Source organism: Anabrus simplex, chromosome 6 (assembly GCF_040414725.1).
Source record: "Anabrus simplex isolate iqAnaSimp1 chromosome 6, ASM4041472v1, whole genome shotgun sequence".
Lineage (NCBI taxonomy): Eukaryota > Metazoa > Arthropoda > Insecta > Orthoptera > Tettigoniidae > Anabrus > Anabrus simplex.
Genome location: NC_090270.1, coordinates 6848028 through 6871016, shown reverse-complemented (window position 1 = coordinate 6871016; position 22989 = coordinate 6848028). Strand labels below are relative to the sequence as shown.

At 39.7% G+C, this 22989-nt stretch overlaps 1 protein-coding gene across 1 annotated transcript in view; it reads left to right on the top strand.

The window, feature by feature from the left end:
* Positions 1-3227: 3227 nt before the first annotated feature.
* Positions 3228-22989, top strand: part of LOC136876043 (probable cytochrome P450 6a14) — a 114478-nt gene continuing 94716 nt past the window's right edge. The window contains exon 1 of the mRNA XM_067149662.2: positions 3228-3332. The gene's annotated coding sequence lies outside the window, so the exon portion shown is untranslated. The remainder of the gene's footprint in view (positions 3333-22989) is intronic.

Genomic DNA, 22989 nt, shown 5'->3' with positions numbered 1-22989 from the left:
TCAGTCAGTCAGTCAGTCAGTCAGTCAGTCAGTCAGGACAATTTATTATATATATATATATATAGATTGTAGCTATTGTTCTCTCTACTTTTTGGACTTTTCCGATTCTCTTTCTGTGAGTGACTTTAAAAAGAGTTTCACTTCCGTATGCCACCTCTGGTTGAACCACCGTCTTGTAATGGTTTAATCTAATTGTGATCGATATACAGATTTAACTGTATGTAGACCATGTTAACATTTGAGCTTTCATCACTGTTTAAGTTTCTTGTCGCCAGGCAGATTTCTCGTCCAAGTTGTATGTTATAATTTCCCCTAGGTAGTTCAATTGTTTCACAGTTGTGTGGCAGTGATATCCGGAGACCTGTTTTTTGTGCTCTATTTTGTAGACTTTGTATTTGATTTCTGGCTTCTAGTAACGCTAGGCCGTTTGTGAATCCCAAGCAATTTGAGTTTATTTGATCTTTCTTGGTTCCAGTTTATGTTCTTACGTTTTTCGTTGTATCATTCCCTTCTCACGTATTCTAGAGCACGTGGCGATAAGCCATCTCCCGCTTTTAGCCCTGCAGTACTCGCGTGGGGTAATATATTACCCCAACCCTTGGAAACCCGGCCTGCAGTGTACCTTTCAAGGACACTGTGTGGCACCTCCCGAGGTGTTTGTTATAAATCTTCGCACGTCGGTACGTTTCCAGCAGCGAGCACCGGCGAAACTAAATTGGCAAACTCATGCGTTCTCAATTTCCATTCTTGTGTGTATTATTATTGTGGGAACGCCTAGTTGCTTGAGTGTAAACAATAAGTCGTGATATAGTTAGGAACATTAGCAGGGACCAGCAACGAATTCGTCAAACAATTTCCTGAATTACTTGATGAAGAATTAGTGGATCTACAAGACGACGGTGAAGAGGACGATATAGCGACATAAGAGCATTCACTTTCAGAACAGGAGATTAGTGACTTCAGAGGACAGTATCGATAAATCAGGACACATTGAACAGGCCCAGTCAATGGTGTGGCTAGGTGGAGCACGTAGGGAGGAATAAAAACTCATACTCACGCTCATAGCAAAGTCTCATTCTACTTGCATGGGTCCAGACTGTAAATCGTTAGTGCCTTTTTACAGTGGTCTAATATCTTAATAATTAAAATCTTAAAATAAAATTCTGAGATACCTAAAATAGTTAAAACAACATAAATTAATAGAATTAATAATGAATTCAAATAAATTACTAACTAAATTAATATTAAAACTAATTAACATTAAAAACTCTTAAAACTGACGAATCCTCAGGCACGCACAAATTCATACCTCAACCATTCAATCAGGAGGAAGTTTCGGTAGGCGACCTAGTTTTTTTGACCTGAGCTGGCAGGGAATTCCATAATCTGGTACCGGTCACCACAAATGATCTATTAATTTTATTTTTGCGGTGCACTGGAATAGAAAGAAAGGATCTCGAACGTGTAATTAAATTTTGAAATTATGATTGAAAAAAAAGGCGAATTTAGAAGAAATATACAGCGGCTGATTTTCTAAACATTATCGTTAAAGTGTGTAGCTGCCGACGTTCATCAGACATCTGATAATATGGGGTGATATGAACATCGTACCCGATATTGTAAATAAATTGCAGACAGGAATTCAGTGCTCGTTGAAGTTTCTGTCTTGTCAATGTCAACTAAAACAATGACACAATAATCAAGAACCAGTGTCTGTATTAGTTTGGCCTTTAGCTCAAATGGAAATACATCCCTCTGCCGTTTAGGTGAGTGAGGCGCTCCAAAAATCTTTTTACGGGTTTCCCTCGCGTGATCAGACCAATCAAGTGTTTCATTCATAACTACGCCGAAATTGTTAACCGTTTTACTGTAGAGGATAGGCGGGATTACGACATTGTTTGAGCAGCTCAGTAATTTTCGTGATCCATTATGATAGCGTGAGATTTTGTGGAATTTTAAACTCGTGGAGTTACGGATGGCCGGCCCCGTGGTGTAGGGGTAGCGTGCCTGCCTCTCACCTGGAGGCCCCGGGTTCGATTCCCGGCCAGGTCAAGGATTTTTCTCTCGACCTGAGGGCTGGTTCGAGGTCCACTCAGCCTACGTAATTAGAATTGAGGAGCTATCTGACGGTGAGATGGCGCCCCGGTCTCGAAAGCCCAGAATAACGGCCGAGAGGATGAGTCGTGCTGACCACATGACCCCTCGTAATCTGCAGGCCTTCCGGCTGAGCAGCGGCCGCTGGGCAGGCCAAGACCCTTTCAAGGGCGTTAAGTGCCTTGAGTTTGGTTTGGTTTTGGATTTACGGATCCAATGACATAGTTTATTTTTTATTGATGAAAGAATTATACGAAAAATGAACATTTTCATACAACGAATATGATACATTTTACGAGAGACGGAGATGACAGAAGAAGTCACCACGAGGATGATCCGGAAGATGTGTTGTAGAAATTGGGTTATATAAAAACAAGCAGAAACTCGTGTGTGTTGTGCGAAAAGTATATCTGTCAAGGCAATTTCAGTACCGTGTGTGAAGAATGCCTTAACCAGAAAACCGAAAGTGGGTAAAGCAGACGGAACTTCAGGGTTCAAACCGTAAGGAAGAGCAATCGATTTTCATAGTTCTAGACTTTACGACTGCATGAACTCAAGCGTTATTATGGACGATATTTGTCTGCCTTGAAGTAATGTACAATATCTATTTTCTGTATTGTGTACTTCTAATGTCAGTACTAGAAATTATTTCAAATGCGTTTCCTTTATTTATAGGGTCCTTATTTAGAAACATGATGAAAATAGCATAATGTTAGTTTTACAATATGATCAAATTTTCACGAAAGAATGGGTGGGGGTAATATTTTATCTTGTGCGAGCACTGACGTGACAAAACTCCGCGTGAGAAGTGGGGGATTAACTCTGTTTTAATCGTAGACGGTTGAGATATTTCTCCACTGAATTTTACTTTGGATTTGGTGTTTGTTAGGGTTATTTTTTAAAATTAATTTGGGATGAAGTCCGAAATTCCTAGCATCTTCACCATTGAAGATCTGTGGATACAATCATATTGTTATTATTCTAGGGCGAGACGCAGGACCAACATGAATCAGCACTTTCTTCTGCCAGGCCAGACAGCGCCGTCCTCATGTGACGTCTCTATCGCGCTTGTTTGTTCTGGAAAGTGATTTAAAATTCGTGATTAGTCAGCGTGACTCGCCTGCCGCCAGATGGTGCTGTGGTCGTAGTACGCAGCAGTGTTTACCAACAGCTGGCCAGAAATGCGGCGCGCTCTTAGTGCAGGCGATGGTGAGAAGCTGACGGTTGTTCGGCTGTCGGTGAGTTGTTTTCTCATTTTTGTAATTCGTTGTTTCTTGTACCTACTGTGAAAGTTGGCTACGTAACTGCATTCTGGAGGTAGTGAGTTCGAACCCCACTGTCGGCAGCCCTGAAGAGAGTTTTCCGTGGTGTCCCGTTTTCGCAAAAGGCTGCAAGGGCCACCGTAAGACCTGTCTGTGTCGGTGCGACTCCTTAGTCATCGTTGAGGCCTTCGGTTTGGAGGGTCCCTAGTTCGATTCCCGGCCAGCACGGGGATTTTCATCGATTATGGTTTATTCCTGTGACTTGGGGACTGGGTATGTTTGTCGCAACACACTCATCTACTGTTCATAGAAGACACGACAGTCACACGTATCGCTCCACATCGAAGAACATCCGGTCGTAAAACAGGGCCATGTGCGCCCCATTTTGACCCCTGACCCTGCTTATCAACCCGCACTGGTTCACTACCCGAACTTTTAACGTTTAATTGACGTGTTTCGTTCATAATAACCCGTACAGTGCGGTTCAAGCTGGCCAGTGTTTGAGCCTGTCTCATTTCGGTGCTCGAATACTTCAGCTTCCTGTCGGTACGGAAAACGTCCGCCATCTGAGCGTCTTTAAAACCGTAAAATGTACTCGGTACGATGTGAACCACTATACGTAGTTCCAAACGTACTTTTCTGATGAAATGTAGATATCTATTGTTCGTAAATGTAGCGGTAACATTTTTCAGTTTTGTAATCCTTTAACGACATCAGTGAAAGCAGACACGACCCGGAAAAGACGGACACCTCAAACGAAACAGGCTGACCAAACAGATCTTTCACCTATTTGATTCGAAACCTAAAACCTTTTAGAAACACCAAAAAAGACTTTGAAGGGGTACAGATCAAACCGAAAGACGCCTTTGGCAGAGGTCTTTTCCGAAAAAAAAAAAAGAAAAAAAATTAGTGAACGACCTGAACCGATACGAACACGACACGCTGTCCCTTGGACAGAGGCCCACTCAGGAAGCTGGGCTCAAAATAAAGCACAGTTCAATTCCAAAAGTACCGAGACATAACGCGGTCCTCGATGACCCCAGCTAATAAATAATAATAATAATAATAATAATAATAATAATAATAATAATAATAATAATAATATCTCACCTACTGTATGCAGGCATTTCAATGTGACGTCATTTACGGGTATTTGTAAGTAAGCGCGACCTCTGTTGGGGATTTTTGGTTAAGTTTTAATGAATTTTATCACGTTAACACGAGATGTGTCACCGGACGTCTTTTACATGCCTACATGCCAAGCTCACCGGAACAGTGATAGTCAATTTGAAGGTGATCTCAGGTACGGAGGGTTGTACTTTCTCTTAAGACAACAATCACAACTTTCGGCCCCCCGTATACCTTAGATAAGTGGAGCTCATGTTCAATGTTCTTGTCTGTTAACATTAATCAGAAGGAAAAAAAGGAAGGGGTCCGACACTTCGTAAAATGAAGGTATCGCGCAAAGAAAGAAAAGGGCCATGGAAGTCCTGAAAGTGAAGTTGACTTAGGGAGGTCGGATAGGATAGATGAAAGTGAGGCGCCTGGCACAAGTAAGTGGAGTCAGTGCCATGACTCAGCTATGGGCCACCTGGTCGCCAACACACTCTCCCGGTACTGCCAGAAATTGAGGAATGGCAGCAGATGCAGCTCACCTCCACAGGGGTGTGCCACGAGCAAATGGTTCAAACATTGTCATTGCCACTTCTATGATAACTGGAAATGTACCTAGCTCAATCCGGAGATTTTTGTGGTCAGTAGATATCTTGTGAAGAGCTCATTCACACTTACTGAACAGAAAAACCACACATTTCCAGCTTCAAGCGCAGTTCTTCAATAGAAAACCAATATTTAAGTTCAAGGTCTGTAGTCGAAGGCTCTGCAGGAATTGAAGACAAATTTTCACTTGTATTTTCATGAACCTTGAATGATACCTAATTGCAGTATACCTTTGAATTGAAATGAAAATGAAAATCCACAGCCGGTTTCCAGTCGTTCGACCGGGTCAGTGGCGAGGATAGGAATTGTGCCGGCTGCCGAGGCCTGTCACACTCCCCTGGGGCAATGATTAATGAACGACAGATGGAATGAAATTTAACAGGGAAAACCGGAGTACCCGGAGAAAAACCCGTCCCGTCTCCGCTTTGTCCAGTACAAATCTCACATGGAGTGACCGAGATTTGAACCACGGAACCCAGCGGTGAGGGGCCGGCGCACTGCCGCCTGAGCCACGGAGGCTCGCTCCTTTGAATTATTCGAACTTATTTTTCTCTCATTTTCAAATCTTCATGGCAGTCAACAGAAATCCCTTTGTTGGCCGCATATTGTGAAGACCTCGACAAAAGGAAGAGTTAGTCGATTAGTACCCAACTCACGAGATACTGGCGCTATACTTGTGAAACACCTTGTGCGGACGGAATGTCGTGACGTTGCTGATAAAGGAGGCCATTGCATCTCAATTAAGATTGCTAACACTTCAATGCCACGGCTCCTTCAAAGGATGACGGGAATTCCCAGGTGTACGATACGCTAACCCTGTGTAGGCTAATGTGGCCTGGCGGCCATTTTGAAAAATAAAACGCAATGAAATAATATATATACGTAATTCAGCGATGGCCCGGGTTCACTAAGCTATGCTGCAGTTTATAGTCATCGGCATTTACAGCTGTCGTCCAGGTGGAATATTCCTTACCGATTATATGAATGGTGAACCCAGCAAGTTCATTAAAATGGCCGCTGCAGAGAAATTATCCTGTACCGAGATTTTGGCAGTTACGGCAGGCGGTGGGAAGCTACTGCCCAAGTGCTATTTTCTTACTCGCATTGTATGACAATTTCCAGATTAATAATAATAATAATAATAATAATAATAATAATAATAATAATAATAATAATAATAATAATCGTATGGCCTCAGCTACCGTGTGCAGACATTTCGATTTGACGCCATCTGGCTGTCTGCTCGTCAATTTCGACGTTCCGTTTTACTCTAGGTCCGCTAGATGGCAGACAGAGTAAACCGGATCTCTCTTGGGCGTCTATGGCTGAGATTTAATTAATTTTGTCGGGTAAATACCAAATGTATCACCAGAGATCTTTTACATGCCGACATCGTACGACATGGAGTGTCGAATGGACTTTTTTTTCCGCCCTTCAAAAATCCGACTACCTCTGGCGGGTTTGAACCCGCTATCTTGGGATTCGACCGACACTCTTACCACGGATTGTTTTCTTGGCACGGCAAAAGCCGAAAAGCCTATTGTAATGTCTACAATTATGCGCCGAGGAGACATCGATCTGAATTTTTCTTCTTCTTTCTTCGATTTTGGCCATCTAAGGACCACGGAAAGTATCCCTGTGCATTCATCTTAATCCTTCTTTTCTTGACTTCCAATAGTTCTTCATCCTTTATTATTATTATTATTATTATTATTATTATTATTATTATTATTATTATTATTATTATTATTATTATTATTATCCACCTCTGTAGTGTAGTGGTTACCGTCATTAGTTGCCACCCCCAGAGAATCGGGTTCGATTCCCGGCTCTGCCACGAAATTTGAAAAGTGGTACGAGGGCTGGAACGGCGTCCAGTCAGCCTCGGGAGGTCAAGTGCGTAGTGCTGGGTTCGATTCCCACATCAGCCATCCTCGTGGTGTTTTTCTGTGGTTTCCCACTTCTCCTCAGGGCAAATGCCAGGATGGTACCGGTACCTGAAATGAAATGAAATGAAATGACGTATGGCTTTCAGTGCCGGGAGTATCCGTGGACAAGTTCGGCTCGCCAGGTTCACGTCTTTTGATTTGCCTCCCGTAGGCGACATGCGCGTCGTGATGAGGATGAAATGATGATGCAGACGACACATATACCCAGCCAGCGTGCCAGCGAAATTAACCAATTTCGGTTAAAATTCGCGACCCTGCCAGGAATCGAACCCGGGACTCTGTGACCAAAGGCTACAACGCTAACTATTCAGCCATGGATCCGGACTTAAGGTCACGGCCGCTTCCTTCTCTCGTACTTGTCTATCCCTTACCATCCCTCCGACAAGGCCCCTGTTCAGCATTGGATGTGAGGCCGCTTGGGCGAGCTATTGTTCCTCATCCCCACTTGTATCCCCCGACCAAAGTCTTACGGTCCACGACACTGCTCTTGAGGTGGTAGAATCCCTTGACGAGTCCGAGGGGAAAACCAACCCTGGAGGGTAAACCGATTAAGAAAGAAAGAAAGAAAGAAAGAAAGAAAGAAAGAAAGAAAGAAAGAAAGATTGACTATTATTATTGCTGCTGCGTGTGGCTATTAATAACCTGGTGTAGCCCTTGGACGAGGGTGGATGACATCTGGTGTGTTGTGTACGGGGTGTTGTATGAGGGGTACAGCTTTACCTACTTGAGATACATATCGTAACATGAGACTGTATCCTAATCCACCACAGTAAACTGTTCCAGAAATATTATGTTCCGTCGGAGACCCTAATTTAGAGGCGGTGCTGATATTCCCACCCTGTTACGTGCTGGCCGGTTACAAATATTCTTTAATATTCGAAGTGCTTTGCATTAGGCCAACAGGTGGTGATACGTACAGAAGCGCATTGTTATTTACGCGTCGTCTTCCCACTTTGAATTTCGTGTTTCACGCCGCGTTGTGGACAAAAACTCTTAGAAGCGCGTTGTAATTTGGTGCCAAACAATAATAACAACAATAATGCATTTTTAAAAATTCAACCGGTACATATAGTTCTATGGTCCTTCATTGCAACTTGCTGCAGGAGTGATACAGAGCTTATGGCGGGACTTTTATACTGGGTTTCCAGAGCAAGTTGGCTACGGAGTTCGGGTCATGAAGCTGTTAGCTTGTATTTGGGAGGTGGTGGGTTCTAACCCCACTGTCGACAGGCCCGAAGATGGTTTTGGTAGTTTCCTATGTACACACGAAGCAAATGCTGGGATTGTTCCTCAGTTGAGGCCATGACGTTTCCGTGTTAGTCCTGTCCTATCCCATCAGATCGGTCTGTGTCGGTGCGACGTAAAAAGACAATAGATAAATAAATAAATAAATAAATAAATAAATAAATAAATAAATAAATAAATAAATAAATAAATAAATAAGTAAGTAAGTAAAGAAAGAAAGAAAGAAAGAAAGAAAGAAAGAAAGAAAGAAAGAAAGAAAGAAAGAAAGAAAGAAAGAAAGAAAGAAAGAAAGAAAGAAAAGAGCACTGGATTAAACTCTGCTTACGTCTTGCCTGATAGGACTGTTTCCTCAACCCATTCCCGCAACAACTGGGACTGTTGTCGTTCATCAACACATTTTATAATGTCTGTTTAAGTACAGATCCTTGGACATCTAGGAATACTCAGAGCTATCTAGCATTTATAAATGAAGGTTTCGAAGTATTAGTTCTCGGAAGACATTTCCTAGGAGTAGTCAGGAATGTGAGTGATGAGAGACAGTGCGAGGGAAGAAAGCGAGATGAAGATATAGTATCGCTACTTATACTAATACGGCATAGGGGCTGCAAGAGGCAGCAGGTAGAGTGAATGTTACTCCCAGAAGTTGACCTGCAACTTGTTACTACAGTATAACGGATACACAGGAACATAATACTGGAAAGTAACCACTTCTGTCATCGCTAGTACCCAGTTGCATCGCGCGCTTCACGCATACAAGAATCCTTTGAAGTTCTGATTTAAGATCAAAATTCCCAATCCGGCCGGAAATCGATAGTGAGACCCTCTGAATCGAAAGCCAGTTTGATAACCATTTAGCTCAGGAGGCAGCCTTTGCAGATTGATAAGGAACACTGTCTATTTGATACTTTTCATACCATATCACCCTTTCAACGAGTGTTTAGGAAATTAGTAAAGTGAAGGAAAGCGACCGCGGAGGGCAGAAGGGCGTGACCTTCCGATACTGCCTTATCAAACAACATAATGGGAGGATATTAAATGAATATGATATCAAGACCAACTAGTTACTGCCCCGCACTGAATGTCGGCAAAGGTTTTCGGCAGAACAGAAGATCGTGATATTATAGTCAGGAACATTTCCTCACAGAACCCTCAAGTTTTCAGGTTTATTGATTTGGATCATCGTTAAGATGTTGTGCATTGGAAAAGGAATCTCTCCCTTACATTTCAGAACTAATCAAGAACTAACACATTCTCTCCAGAACCCTCTCAGTATGTCTGTTAGGCTATCAACCCGAAGGCTGCTTGAATCTTCAAATAACACCACCAGAATAAGAGTGAAATCTCAAAAACTGGCGGTAATGCCGACATGAGTCGTACAAGGTATGATGAGGAGTTTGCCATTGCTTTCCTCACTGCACCAGAAAGTGCTATTACAGCAGGAGGAGCATCAGTAGCTTCGGTACAGAGACTTGAGTGGAACTTGTCCGCCACTTCCCTCCGTAGCCTGGTCGACCAATGGCGCCATTTCTAGTGGTATGCCGCACCACCTGAGCCGGGCTTGCGCGTTTTATTTGTAGTGGATGTCACACTCAATTCGTGTCCTTATAACACCACTCTTGCTGTGGTTTAGCCTTGTAACATGCATGGACCAACGCAACGTCATCATCCCCATTCAATGTTGCCAACACTTAATGACGAATAGCCGCTATATACTTAAGTCTAAATCATAAGACACATGGGTAATAGCTGAAAGAGTATTTTTAGAAGTGAATGCTCAATTCATTGGTACAGTACCCACCTCATAAAATTATACATCCTCATAATCCCTTCTCAAGTCCCTCCCTTCCAGAAGCAGTTGCGGTGTTCGTTGATTTTTCTGATGACCTGTAAGCTGTACTTGTTCCAACAAATCGAAAAAAAAAAGAAAAAAAAGAAACATACGGAAAACAAAATTTTTCGGTATGGCTGAACACAGCCTCGACTTCTGCATTCGAATGAGGCAAAGTGAGAGCCGAAAGAGCAAACGAGATCAATTGTAAATAGGGGTTTTCTACTGCAGCAAGTTTATCCACATTAAATTCTAGCCAGCATTCAGTTCTGGAGGACCTACTGTTCGAAGCTGGCATGTTTGCTAGTGCGGGGACAGTCTAGCTGCTGTTACCATAGCAAACTACCAAGGCAGCCGAAAATATCTGCTCGCTTGACAGACATTAAGCGGGGAGCAGTCTAGCTGCTATTGCCATAGCATCCTCCTTACTACTAGTCAGCCGAAAATATCGGCACGCTTTTCAGATATAAAACAGGGAGCAGTCTGCCTGCTGTTATTGTCAACGATAAGAGATCTATTAGATTCAACCTTTTCAATACTAATTATGTACGTGTTTATGTTACAAATGCCTTTTATTCAACTGCATTCATAGAGCGCATTATCAACAAACGAAAATTTCGCCTAAATCCAACTCTAACTAAAGAGAAAATTAAACCTGATTATTATTCAACCTTCACACTCAACGAAGATATTTACGTAGTTACAAACATTCTGAAGAAACACAACACCAAAATCGCATATCGAACTAATAATATAAATATGGATATCTTATATAATACCAGATCAATTAACAAGACTAACATTTATCAAAAATCAGGAGTCTACAGATTCCAATGTCAAAACTGTCAATCATCGAACATTGGTCAAACAGGGAGGAACTTTAAAATCAGATACATGGAACATGTTAATGCTACAAAATATAATAGATACTCGGCAATTGGCCGGCACATTCAAGATTCAAAACATAGCTCCATTAACATACAACAAGATGTAGAGGTGCTCATGAATATGGACAAAGGCCATATTCTTGACGTCGCAGAAAATTGCTTCATTCACTTAGACCAGTTCTTCAACTCCAATTCGAATCTGAACGAAATCTCAGAAAAAACTAACATTCTATTTGATTTTTTAATTATAGTATTTAAGTATTTTAATCTTCCGAATAGGAGGTCAATATTTACAGCGATACACAGTACCCTATCACGTTACAAACCCCCACCACATTGTTCACAAGACTCACCTTAAACCTACTAATCCCCTAACAAGATCTTTTTCTTCCCCCCATCTTCCTCCCCTCCAGACCTTCCATATTTTATATCTCCTTCTCACAAGACTAACGTCTGTTACCACTGACTGATTTCATATTCATCAGTGTTAACATTTTATCAGGTATAAATTACAAGTGACTCAAATAAGTTCTCGACGCTCTGGTTGACGCATAGCACGTGCGAGTGTTTTAAATAACTCTTTACTTTGGAAGCCTATCGGAGCCTTCTATTGAACGGATGCACAAAGACTACATATTGAAGAACCTTCTTTTATTCTTTGAATAGTGAGAGACTTTATGTTTACTTTAATGTGACACTGCACCAGATTTAATTATTAATCCGTTACTCTTCTGTTATGACACGTGGTGTGAATGGTCAGTTACATATTATGTCTTTGCATATATATTTGTGATTCATTTTATGGCTAACGATGACATTATATATGTCGAAACAGGTCCCCAAGTTGAATAAAAGGTATTTGTAACATAAACACGTACCTAATTAGTATTGAAAGGGTTGAACTAATATATATCTTATCGTTGATCTCAGTTCTAGACGGAAACAATAATGAAGTCCATATTATCTTTAAATGCTGTTACTATAGCAATCTCCTTACTACTAGTCAGCCGAAAATATCGTCTTGCCTTTCAGATATTAAGCGGGGAGTAGTCTAGATGCCGTCATCATACCAATCTCCTTACTACTAAGGTAGCCGAAAATATCGGCTCGCTTTTCAGACATTAAGCGAGGAGCAGTCTAGCTGGCGTTACCATAGCAATCTCCTTACTACTAAGGCAGCTGAAAATATCGGCTCGCTTTTCAGACATTAAGCGAGGAGCAGTCTAGCTGGCGTTACCATAGCAATCTCCTTACTACTAAGGCAGCTGAAAATATCGGCTCGATTTTCAGACATTAAGCGAGGAGCAGTCTAGCTGGCGTTACCATAGCAATCTCCTTACTACTAAGGTAACCGAAGATATCGGCTCGCTTTTCAGGTATTAAGCGGGGAGCAGTCTAGCTGGCGTTACCATAGCAATCTCCTTACTACTAAGGCAGCCGAAAATATCGGCTCGGTTTTCAGATATTCCCCGAGTGGTTTTCTCTGTGTTAAGTCGTTATTATCACCCGCTCTAGTTAGTTGTTTTCTCTATTGTGACATCTAGATAACTTTCCTTGAGGGTTTAGGGCATAACGTCGCACCGACACAGACGATGGGATAGAAACATGCTAGAAGTGGGAAGGAAACGGTCGTGGTCTTTAATAACCCTTTCGCACTCAGCGCGGCGCGAGAGGTTATGGCGAAAACGCTCACGGCGCCGATACATCGGCTCTGCCTTATTTACGGATTTTGGTCATTTGCGTAGCTGTTAAATCGTAACAGTTGATCCTGACGGTACCTTAAAGCGTTGAATTTGCGTTTAACTCAACAGATATATCCACCAGCCCTACAAAATATTTTTATTTTCGACAAATGAAATCTGTTGACCGTGAATGTTTATGTTGTGGTTATTTGAAGTTGTTATTGCGTGGATCTGTTTTGATTGGCTTATGAATACAACAAGTTGATCTTGCTATGAGTTTTGTTTATAGTTTATTTCGTTTCTTTTGTATATCGTGTGTTCGATGCACTGCGTAAACTACAATTTTACTCCTTTTCATAACTCCGTTGTTGCACGTGCTTGCGCCATCTTTTTATCGTAATGGCTAGGCCATATTCAAGGCCGAATGAGGCCGATATCCTTGAATTTTCAGATCATTTAGACAGTAGTAATGACCTTCTTTTGCCGAAAGTGATTCCCGTTATGTGGGAAGTGACACGGTCGTAACTGCTCACTGTGCATCGGACCGCGAGGACCTGAACTTTGTGCAATGCTTCATGAGTGAATTGCAACACACACATCATATTGATATCAAATTATTCAGAATTAAATGTTCTTTCATTCAAGTCTAAGAGTAAAGCAGGAAGACGCAACAATGTCTAATTTTTCTGTCATTGAAAACAATAATTTATTTTTTTAAATTTATTTTCGAAATTTAATAATTTTTTGGGCTTAACCAATAACAATACATCCAAAGTATATTCATTTCTGAAATGCTCATAGTTTTCTGTATTAGTGTGATTAATTTTATTTTAATGTGTGTTAAACTCTTTACGTGTTGAATTTTTGTAATTTGCTTTGGAAAATCACAAAAATTAGTCTGAGTGTCTTCGAGCAAACACCTGCATATAGGCTGAGTGCCAAAGGGTTAAAGTACAGCCCCGACATCTGCTTTGTGTGAAAATGGGAAACAACGGAAAAACATCTTCAGTGCCCCCGACAGTGGGTTTCGAACCCAAATACAAGTTAACTGCGTGACTGAAACCTCGCTACCAGTAGCTTGGTCCATAAATATTTATGATTCGGTGGATACATTCTCTCTATCCATGATGTCCACATTTCGCACAGAAGTGGAACATAATCCGTAACGAAGCACGGTATGGTGAGGACGTTGGAGAAGGTAAAAAGACCTACGTTTGATTTCTAAACCATTAATTAGTAGACGCGTACTGTTCCGCAGCATTCAACACAATATCCCTGCGCTTATGAACGGTCGTACAGATGTCTAGTCGACTTGATACCTTCCCGTCTGTTCGCACGTAGACTGTTTTCTGTTACCAGCATGTTGCTATCTGTTGAGTATGTTCAGATACTGGGAAATGTCAGAGAATCAAAGAGTCTAGCAGAGAATCATCAGAGGAAGTGTATACTCTCTGACTTGACAGGTAGTAATCAAATATGTCTGGAAGTAAGATTGTCCCATAGCGCTTTTCCGAGAAACAAAACGGGGAAGACCCCATACATTGTTTCCGATGTAAGGTGCACGTTGGACAAATTTAGATGATAATGGGAGGCAACATTTTTTTCTGCCATTCACAATAGAGATGGATAGTTTTCAACACAACGACAGGCCCCCTTTTCTAATGCCAGCCGCAATCAAGTTGGAGAGATTTGATTGTAACCGAGAAATGCGGCGCTATCTAAAGTATAAAGAATCGAGATACGACAATAAGGCATAGGACCAAAGTTGAAGATCTCTCCAAATTGAGCAGCGATTGTGTTATCTGCTTTGTGAAATGACTTCAAATCAAATCAAATCAAATCAAATCAAATCAAATCAAATGAAATCAAATGAAATGAAATGAAATGAAATGAAATGAAATGAAATGAAATGAAATCTCTTTATTTGCAAATGAGGTGTCATTTAGAAAGCAGTTATCACGAAACGAAGGTCTGAAACGTCATTGAAATTACCTCCTATTTCGATATTTTGCGGAACCTAAAAGTAATAAATTTGAAAATCCTGGAATGTTACCTCAAATAAAAGAGTGTGTTGTGGCTAAGCGAAATTACGTAGATATAAAAGGGACGTAATGTATAAGGTACGTTTTGCATGTAGTCCAATGATTTTTTACAGAAAATCAATAGTATAAGAGAAAATGGAACATAACTGTTGGGTTTCCCTATAAACCCCCACTCTGTTAAGTGATTTTTAAATCATATGCATATCTAAACCTTCCTTTGGACGAGTATACTTTGGCCGAGATCTATCCAGCCGTTTCGCAAGACAGAGACAATAAATTAAAGCGGAAAACAGAAGTAGAAGAGAAATGCCACAAAAGACGTTACGGTGTGCGCGGTACTGTTCAAATGTTAACCTCCAACGGTATCCCGCAGACGTCCCTCTCACCTTCTGCGCTTGGAACAACCACGAGTTTGCCGGAATATTGGAGAACGTATGTTATTTCCCCGATGACAAGCGGCCACTCAATGCAGAGCACAAAGCAGCCATTTTCTCCGTCATTTGAAGAGTAGGCGAAAACAGAAGCTGTTTAATATGAAGGGACGTTTCACAGTCCACGGATTTTACAGATAATCTTTTTTTTGCTTTACATCGCACCGACACAGATAGGTCTTATGGTGACGATGGGATAGGAAAGGCCTAGGAGTGGAAAGGAAGCAGCCGTGGCCTTAACTAAGGTACAGCCCCAGCATTTGCCTGGTGTGAAAATGGGAAACCACGGAAAACCATCTTCAGAGCTGACGACAGTGGGATTCGAACCCACTATCTCCCTGATGCAAGCTTACAGGCGCGCGTTCCTAACCTCACGGCCAACTCGCCCGATTAAAATCAATTTTATAAAAGAAAATTGATGAAAACTGTTGTGGTTTCCTATAAACCCCCATTCTCTTCAGTAATTTTTAAATCATATGCATATCTAAACCTTTCCCTGTATAAGTATAGGCTACTATATATATGAAGTTTGGTTGAGATTTATTCAACCGTTTCGCCGTGATGGTCGAACAGACGGACAAAGAGACAGACACAAAAGCTAAAAACCACTGATACGGTCTTGAGATTACCTCAATCGGATAAATATCTAAAAAATTGGCAAAACGAACGAAGTTAAAGACAGAGGACCCCTAGAACTTTATTTATATAGATTAATGAAAGTGTAGTCGCTTAGCAACCTGCTAAGTACAGAATGTGTTGCGGGTTAGGGTAAGCTTTCGCCTGCAATTATTGGAGTGATCATTCAATGATTTGATTTTATGATTACTCAAAGTTGGCTGAACTTAGAGACCTATCAATGTCTCAGGTAATTCCTGAGAGAATAAAACAGAAGTGAAGCAAATCGGTCCAGAAGAACGAAGGACGAATTCGCCAAAGCTGTTTTTAGTAAACTCTTTTTAATATGTAAATAACGCCTATGACCAGAACTTTCCGAGATGACAACTGGTGCAAAGTGGTCGGATGAACGCGTGTTCGACGCAGCGAGCTAATGAAAACCAGTTGATCAAACGCCAGAATGTATAATGAAAGCTACCATGCTCCCTAGTTGGCTGATTAGCGAATAATAATAATAATAATAATAATAATAATAATAATAATAATAATAATAATAATAATAATCTATGGCCTAAGCTACCTGGTGTAGACCTTTGACTTGACACCATTATGAGATAATTAATGATAATTGACTTTTAAGTGAAAAGATTATTGATCTAGCTCCAGTTTTCGAATTAGCGTTCTATGAGCTCTGAATGTTATGACATAGTCAATGTTTTTGGGAAGACACATACCGCTACGCTTCAGTCAGCCTGGCAGGCGCTGCGATTACGGTGGTCACATTCCTCATAATAATACTGTTATTTTCTTTACGTCCCACTAACTACTTTTACGGTTTTCGGAGACGCTGAGATGCCGGAATTAACGAGAAAATTTTACAAATCATAATTATAATTTGAACTCATCTTGTCCAGTCAATGCAACAATAATATTACAACGCAGAGGAGAGGTATACTGGTTTGAGACTTTGACTTAACCGCCTGATGGGCATCGTTACTAGAAATCATTTGTCACAAGTTAAGAGTGAAGAAAAGAAAGTCTGGAAACTCTTAAATTCGGCTTCCATGTGAGACTACATGTACCATCATAATGATTCGTGATCGTCAAGCCCTCGTAACACGAACTCTGGACTCTTAATATAATTAAGGCAGTCCAATCGGTATGTGCCACACGGTTGTACGGCATGAACCCTTAATTGAATCGATGTGACCTGCGACTATGTCATGGACCGACATCTAACCACTAATTTACTTTAAAGTCATTGTGGATGATGACCGCAAGGAAAATGATGCTATAATGGCATATGGCCTTAATCTAAGTCACTGAAGTTGATGACCCCATGACCATCCAAGTTTCTAAGCTGAAGGCTAAACACAATTCACTTACATCGGTTGATGACCAAGGTTTCCACTTTAATAATCCCAGGACATTTAATGCTCAATCAATCAATGTCAAATAATACAACAACAACAATGCTCACTACACTTTCCGGCATTAAAATCCATTACATTCGGACTTGTCCCCTTAAGCGTTACGTTAATACTTGAACTTTCCCAGCAAAATAAACTAATATTTCCAGAATACATCTTCAAGTTAATTACTTGGCTTTAAGTTATTTCACAAATACGGTTTCCACTGAGTTTAATAATTTAAAAAATTAAATGATTTTATAAATCTTAATTAACAACAAATTCTATCTCCGCGGACGAATGGTTTCTTTAACAAGTCCCTACTTAAAATTCTGACGTAATTATATTTTATAATTCTTTTATAATGTTTATCGTCGTTTGATATCGTGCAGCTGGAAGAAAATTTACATTGTTTATTTCCAGTATTATATCTTATTTCATGACATCACACCATAAGTTTAATCTAACACTAGCAATTATTAACACTTGGATAACCCTAATTATTTAGTACAAAAATCTGCTTAAGTAACTCGCCGTAAAATGTAAAATTACATTTAAATAAGGCTTTGTACAGCCCTCAAAAATAAATCAATAACTACTACCAATACTATATTTTGGACACCCTGAAATTAGTTGACTTCGCTCATTATAGTCTAACTTCCGTGATTTCAAATATACATTCAGATCTCGGTTAAACAAGTTAATACTATCGAATGCTATCTGATAACCTACACGTTACTCATGGATGAAAATTTCAACTAGTTCTTGCAAAGTTACGATCTCCATTCTAAAGAATACAGTCTAATTTTCAACACGTAAAGACAGCACAGACTCCATTATCTCCCCGAGCGCGACCCCTCTGATCAGCTGCTGTAGCGGAAACAAGCTACCCTCTTCGATTTCGCAAATAAAATTACAAATAAGACATTCCTAGCCCAAACAAAGATGCATAGAGATTTACTTTTAAGATGTCATTCAGTAATTACACACGTCACAAACTGACACTTACGTGGATTCTCTCACGATTTTCATCTCAAACATTATACAAATACCTTCCTCGGGTTCATGCAGAATCTCCCGGCATAATTATCAGGCTTCCAATCACCTGATTCACAAAATCCTACTTCAACTCATATCTTAAACCTCTTGCCTCAAACACGACAAATCTCAATGAGAAAATAATGGAATAATAATCCTTAGAATCCACAACGCATAATTAGCCTACACACAATACTCTACTTTGAAACATCTTCGCATAACATGACCTCGTATTTTTAGAACTGGATTTCCACATAAATGACTGACTGTTATTTATTGTCAATCAGACACAGTCTAAACGGACATAGACCTTCGTGACAGATATTCACCGATCTGCATTGCTCAATACGACAGCGCGCCTACACCCGATTGAAACTGGGTAACCACGGATATCTTGCACCACCTCCGTCATAATTCAAACAGAAAAAATTTACGTCAGATTAAACAAGTCTTCACTTGACACCACAAAATACAGACAATAAATTCACGGAAATGACGATCTACTTTTGACGTTATATCACTTCATAACCTTCATTATTGACCATTTACAACACATTACACGGCACTCGTAATAATTTATAAAATTTATCCAAGCATGAAAAAAACCAAATAACCTTTCGACGTATTTTCTGACATTCACGAAACAAATGGGTGACCAGTCTGCGTCATAAATACCCATTACAAATACATATAAGTGTGACATCATAAAACAGATACAAAGGCAGGGATAGTGGTATTCCACCTACCTTAACTGCACGCCACCTTCCATTTTAGCTCACCAGTAACCCTCCGATGTTTAGTTAGCATTTTTAACACTTCTGGCTTCATATTTTCTTTTATTCATATTTCTTTCCTGAAAATAAAGGCACAAAAAGAAAGAAATACCCTTCACTCGATATTTTCGCGGACCAAACTCGAATGTTTGGACTGTCGCCCGCATAAGAAATACTATTTTCTTTTACGACACAATATTATTAAAATTTCACTACTACTTCGGTGTTTGACGACCGTCTTTATATCTGATTAATACTGCAATGAACAAACAATCTCCACTTGGAGACAATACCCCAGCCACATCGTCCAAAATCTACGTTTTGCTGGACTTAGTCTATTATTCACCGATCGATTTACACAACAATATAACGTTCTCTCGCGAGCTCCAATGATTCAATGTAGGGTGATTTCAAGATGGCGCCACCCTTTATTTATAGTATTCCGTCCCGTCTCTTAGGCATTTTTCTTGCCGCCAAGAAATTTTGCGTACTTTTTCCGACTTTGTCGAAATGTATTTAAAGCAGTGTTTACCGTAACCAAGTACTTGCTAAATTGCTAGTGACGTTATTCATGAACATTTAAAATTATCTCGTACCAAATTAACTAATTGACCTCATTTGATAGGCACTAAATTTTGACGACTGGGCGTGGGTTGAATAGACACGCGCGTCTTTTCATGAAATGTTCTCGGAAACGTCTTAGCAACTCAAATCTGTATAACTAAAGACAAATTGTCTCACAGATAATTACAGGACACTCATTACAGTACGTTCACTGCTAATTCCTTTTATTAAATATATTCATTTATTCTGTATCCGTCCACCTTCGACACGTGCGAGTGACGTGACAAAGATCAGTGGCAACCTTCTTGCCTCGTGTCGCCTCATATGTTCGAGCTTCTCATTATAATTAATATGGGGCCTCATGTGGTAACTTTAAGACTCAAAATTCTTGGGACACAAAGGTCATGGGTTCAGTATATATATTCAGTTTCGTTCATGTTTTGTCTTTAGCTGTTCTCGTCTGATCCCCGATCGGAAAGAAACACGTCATCGGCATACACGATTCTTCGTGGGTGAAGTGTTTGGATATCAGCTGTCACCGTAGCCATGTACAAGATGAACAGAAGAGGCGAGAGTGCTGATACTTGGTGTACGCCAACATTGACAGGAACGGAACGTAGCTGATGTTCCAACTCATACAATGCTGCAAAGGATATGGGCCCTGTTTCATAAAACATCTTTTACTAATATTATTAGTAAGAAACCAATAATATTAACTAATATTAGTATTATGTTTCATAGAATTATTAGCTAATAATATCAGTAATTAGTTTGAGTCAAAATTAAATTGAACATGGCGGATGGTGATAACATGTGCTTAGTGCTGTGAGTTTATTTTACCAGTTTACGTAGGAGAAGGAAACTTTAAGAGGTAACTACTAATGTAACATAAAACCGTAGCAAGATTAATAATAGGTGAACAATAAATTCACTGGTAATTTCAGAAATACTGTTTAAATAGTAGTGTTAATTTAGCTTTGTGAAACATTTAGTGAGGTTATTAGTGGCAAACCAAAGAATAAAGGAGGTGAGAAGATGCCGGAGAAACAATAGCGACCGGAGCGATGTCACGCGGAAGGAAATGGTACTACCTCGTCTTCTAATGGTGAATGTGCATCGACCGATCTCGTAGATGTTGTTAACAATATGATGTGCAGCTCCAACTTCCTCGACTCGCTTATTGAGAGACTGATAGAAAAAGTGGTTACTAGATTGCGTGAAAGCATTGATTTTAATACAAAAGTCATTGAGGACTTGAAGGCAGAGCTGTGGAAACGCGATCAAAAGATCAGAGAACTTCAAGAGCAGATCTGCAAGCTCAATGAAGACGTAGAACAAGTGAACCAATATCGAAGAAGAAATAATGTGGAAATACCTGGTGCGCCAGAAATCCAAGGGGAAGACATTTAAGAAGAGGACTGATGACAGGATCCCGTCTGTTAACAAGAATCTTCCTCGTCCAATCATCGTCAAGTTCGTCAACAGGTGGAAAAAGCACGAATTAATGATGGCCAAGAAGAAAATTAGACAACTGCAGTCCTCAGCAGTTGGAATAAATGCTGCTAGCCACACGGTCTACATAAATGATCCCCTTACTCCTAAAACTAAAGGGCTACTAAAGAGAGCTAAAGACTTGAGGATATGTGTGGACCCGGGATGGGAAAATGTATGTGCGGAAAGATGATACCTCCCAAGTAATCATTGTCAAAACAATTGATGATATTGTCAGATTAGAATTATGAATTACACAGTTTAGCCACTTGAACGAAAATTGCCATCATAATCAATGGATAGGTCAGAAAATCAATTAAATAGCTTAGGAGAAGTTAAAGATTAGGATATTAATACTCAGAATATACGTAACAAATGGATAACATCATCAACTTTCATTGTGCAAGCTCACATGCCGGATATTATAGTTATTACAGAAACTTGGCTGGATCCAGATGAAGAAATATATTATAACTTACCAAATTATGATGGTTATGTTTGTTCAAGACCATTAAAAATGGGTGGTGGGATTGTCATTTATGCCAAGCAGTGCTATGAAGCTAAGGTCCTAACAACTCTAAAATCTACAGATGTGCCGTTTCATATGTTATTAGTTGAAATTTCTCGTTCTGATAGAGAGTTTCTTGTTCTAGCTTGTCTTGAAGAGATGTGGAGTAAATATAACAAGAAGTTCTGTGTTACTGTTGGAGACTTTAATATAGATAAACTGGAACAAAACCAGATGTCAGAGGAATTGTACAGGCTTAGTGTATGTTATAATCAAATATCTTGTAATAATGTTTTTCCCACTACAGTTACTAACAGTAGTGCAACTTTGATAGATCATATATATATAAACGAACACCGCTGCTTTCAGTTGAACAGCATTTTTAATGATTTTAGTGACCATAATATATTAATATTTGACTTAGAAAATCAGATAGCCGTCCAAACAAACAAGAAACGTCCTGTAAACAAAAGAATAGATGTTAAACGTTTAACTCAACACATGTTTAATAATCCCTTAATAATTGATAGGAATGACAAGTGTAACACAGTAGTAAATAAACTAATTAGCTATATAGACGAAAAGTGTACGCTGTTCGTCAATAACCGACTTAAACAGTAAGAGACCAACATGCCCATGGATGACACCTGAACAGTTGAAACTTGTTGAACAAAGGAACAAGCTTTATGCCAAAATTAAAATGCAACAACTTAGAAACAGAATGGGGTGTGAATATTATTCAGAAGAACTGGTAGCGGACTACAAATCACTATATAGAAAAGTAACTAAGTTGGAAAGGGAACTAGAGAATTCATATTTTATTGACAGATTAAATACTACAAAAAACTATTGGGAAGTGGCAAATGAAATCCTAACCACCGACAACGATAATGATAGTAAGGAAATACACTTGAGAGTACAGGATACGGTTATCACAAATCCACTAGAGATATCAACAACATTTAATGAATATTTTACTAATATTTGTAAAAACCTAGCTGCTAACGTTCCAAGTAAAACCCTTCCCAATTTAGGTACAGGTCCATGTAGTTCTCTATTTTTACACCCTACCAACGATAATGAAATATTAAATGCAATCAGAAAACTGAAAAATACCAGTAGCCGTGACTGTTATGGTTTAAGTAACAACTTTATAAATAAATTGGCTCCGTACCTAGTCCCCTATATTATACAACTTACAAATACATCATTTAATGAAGCCACTGTCCCCAAAATGTTGAAGATCGCAAAACTTGTACCAATATACAAAGGTTTAGATAAATTTGACGTAAATAACTACCGTCCAATTTTTATACTACCTATTTTATCTAAAATTTTAGAATACATAGTTAAAGAGAGATTGTTGAGGTTTTTACTTTAAAATAATTATTTTTACAGATATCAGTATGGATTCTTACCAAATTCAAGTACTTACAAAGCAATTGAAGGTAT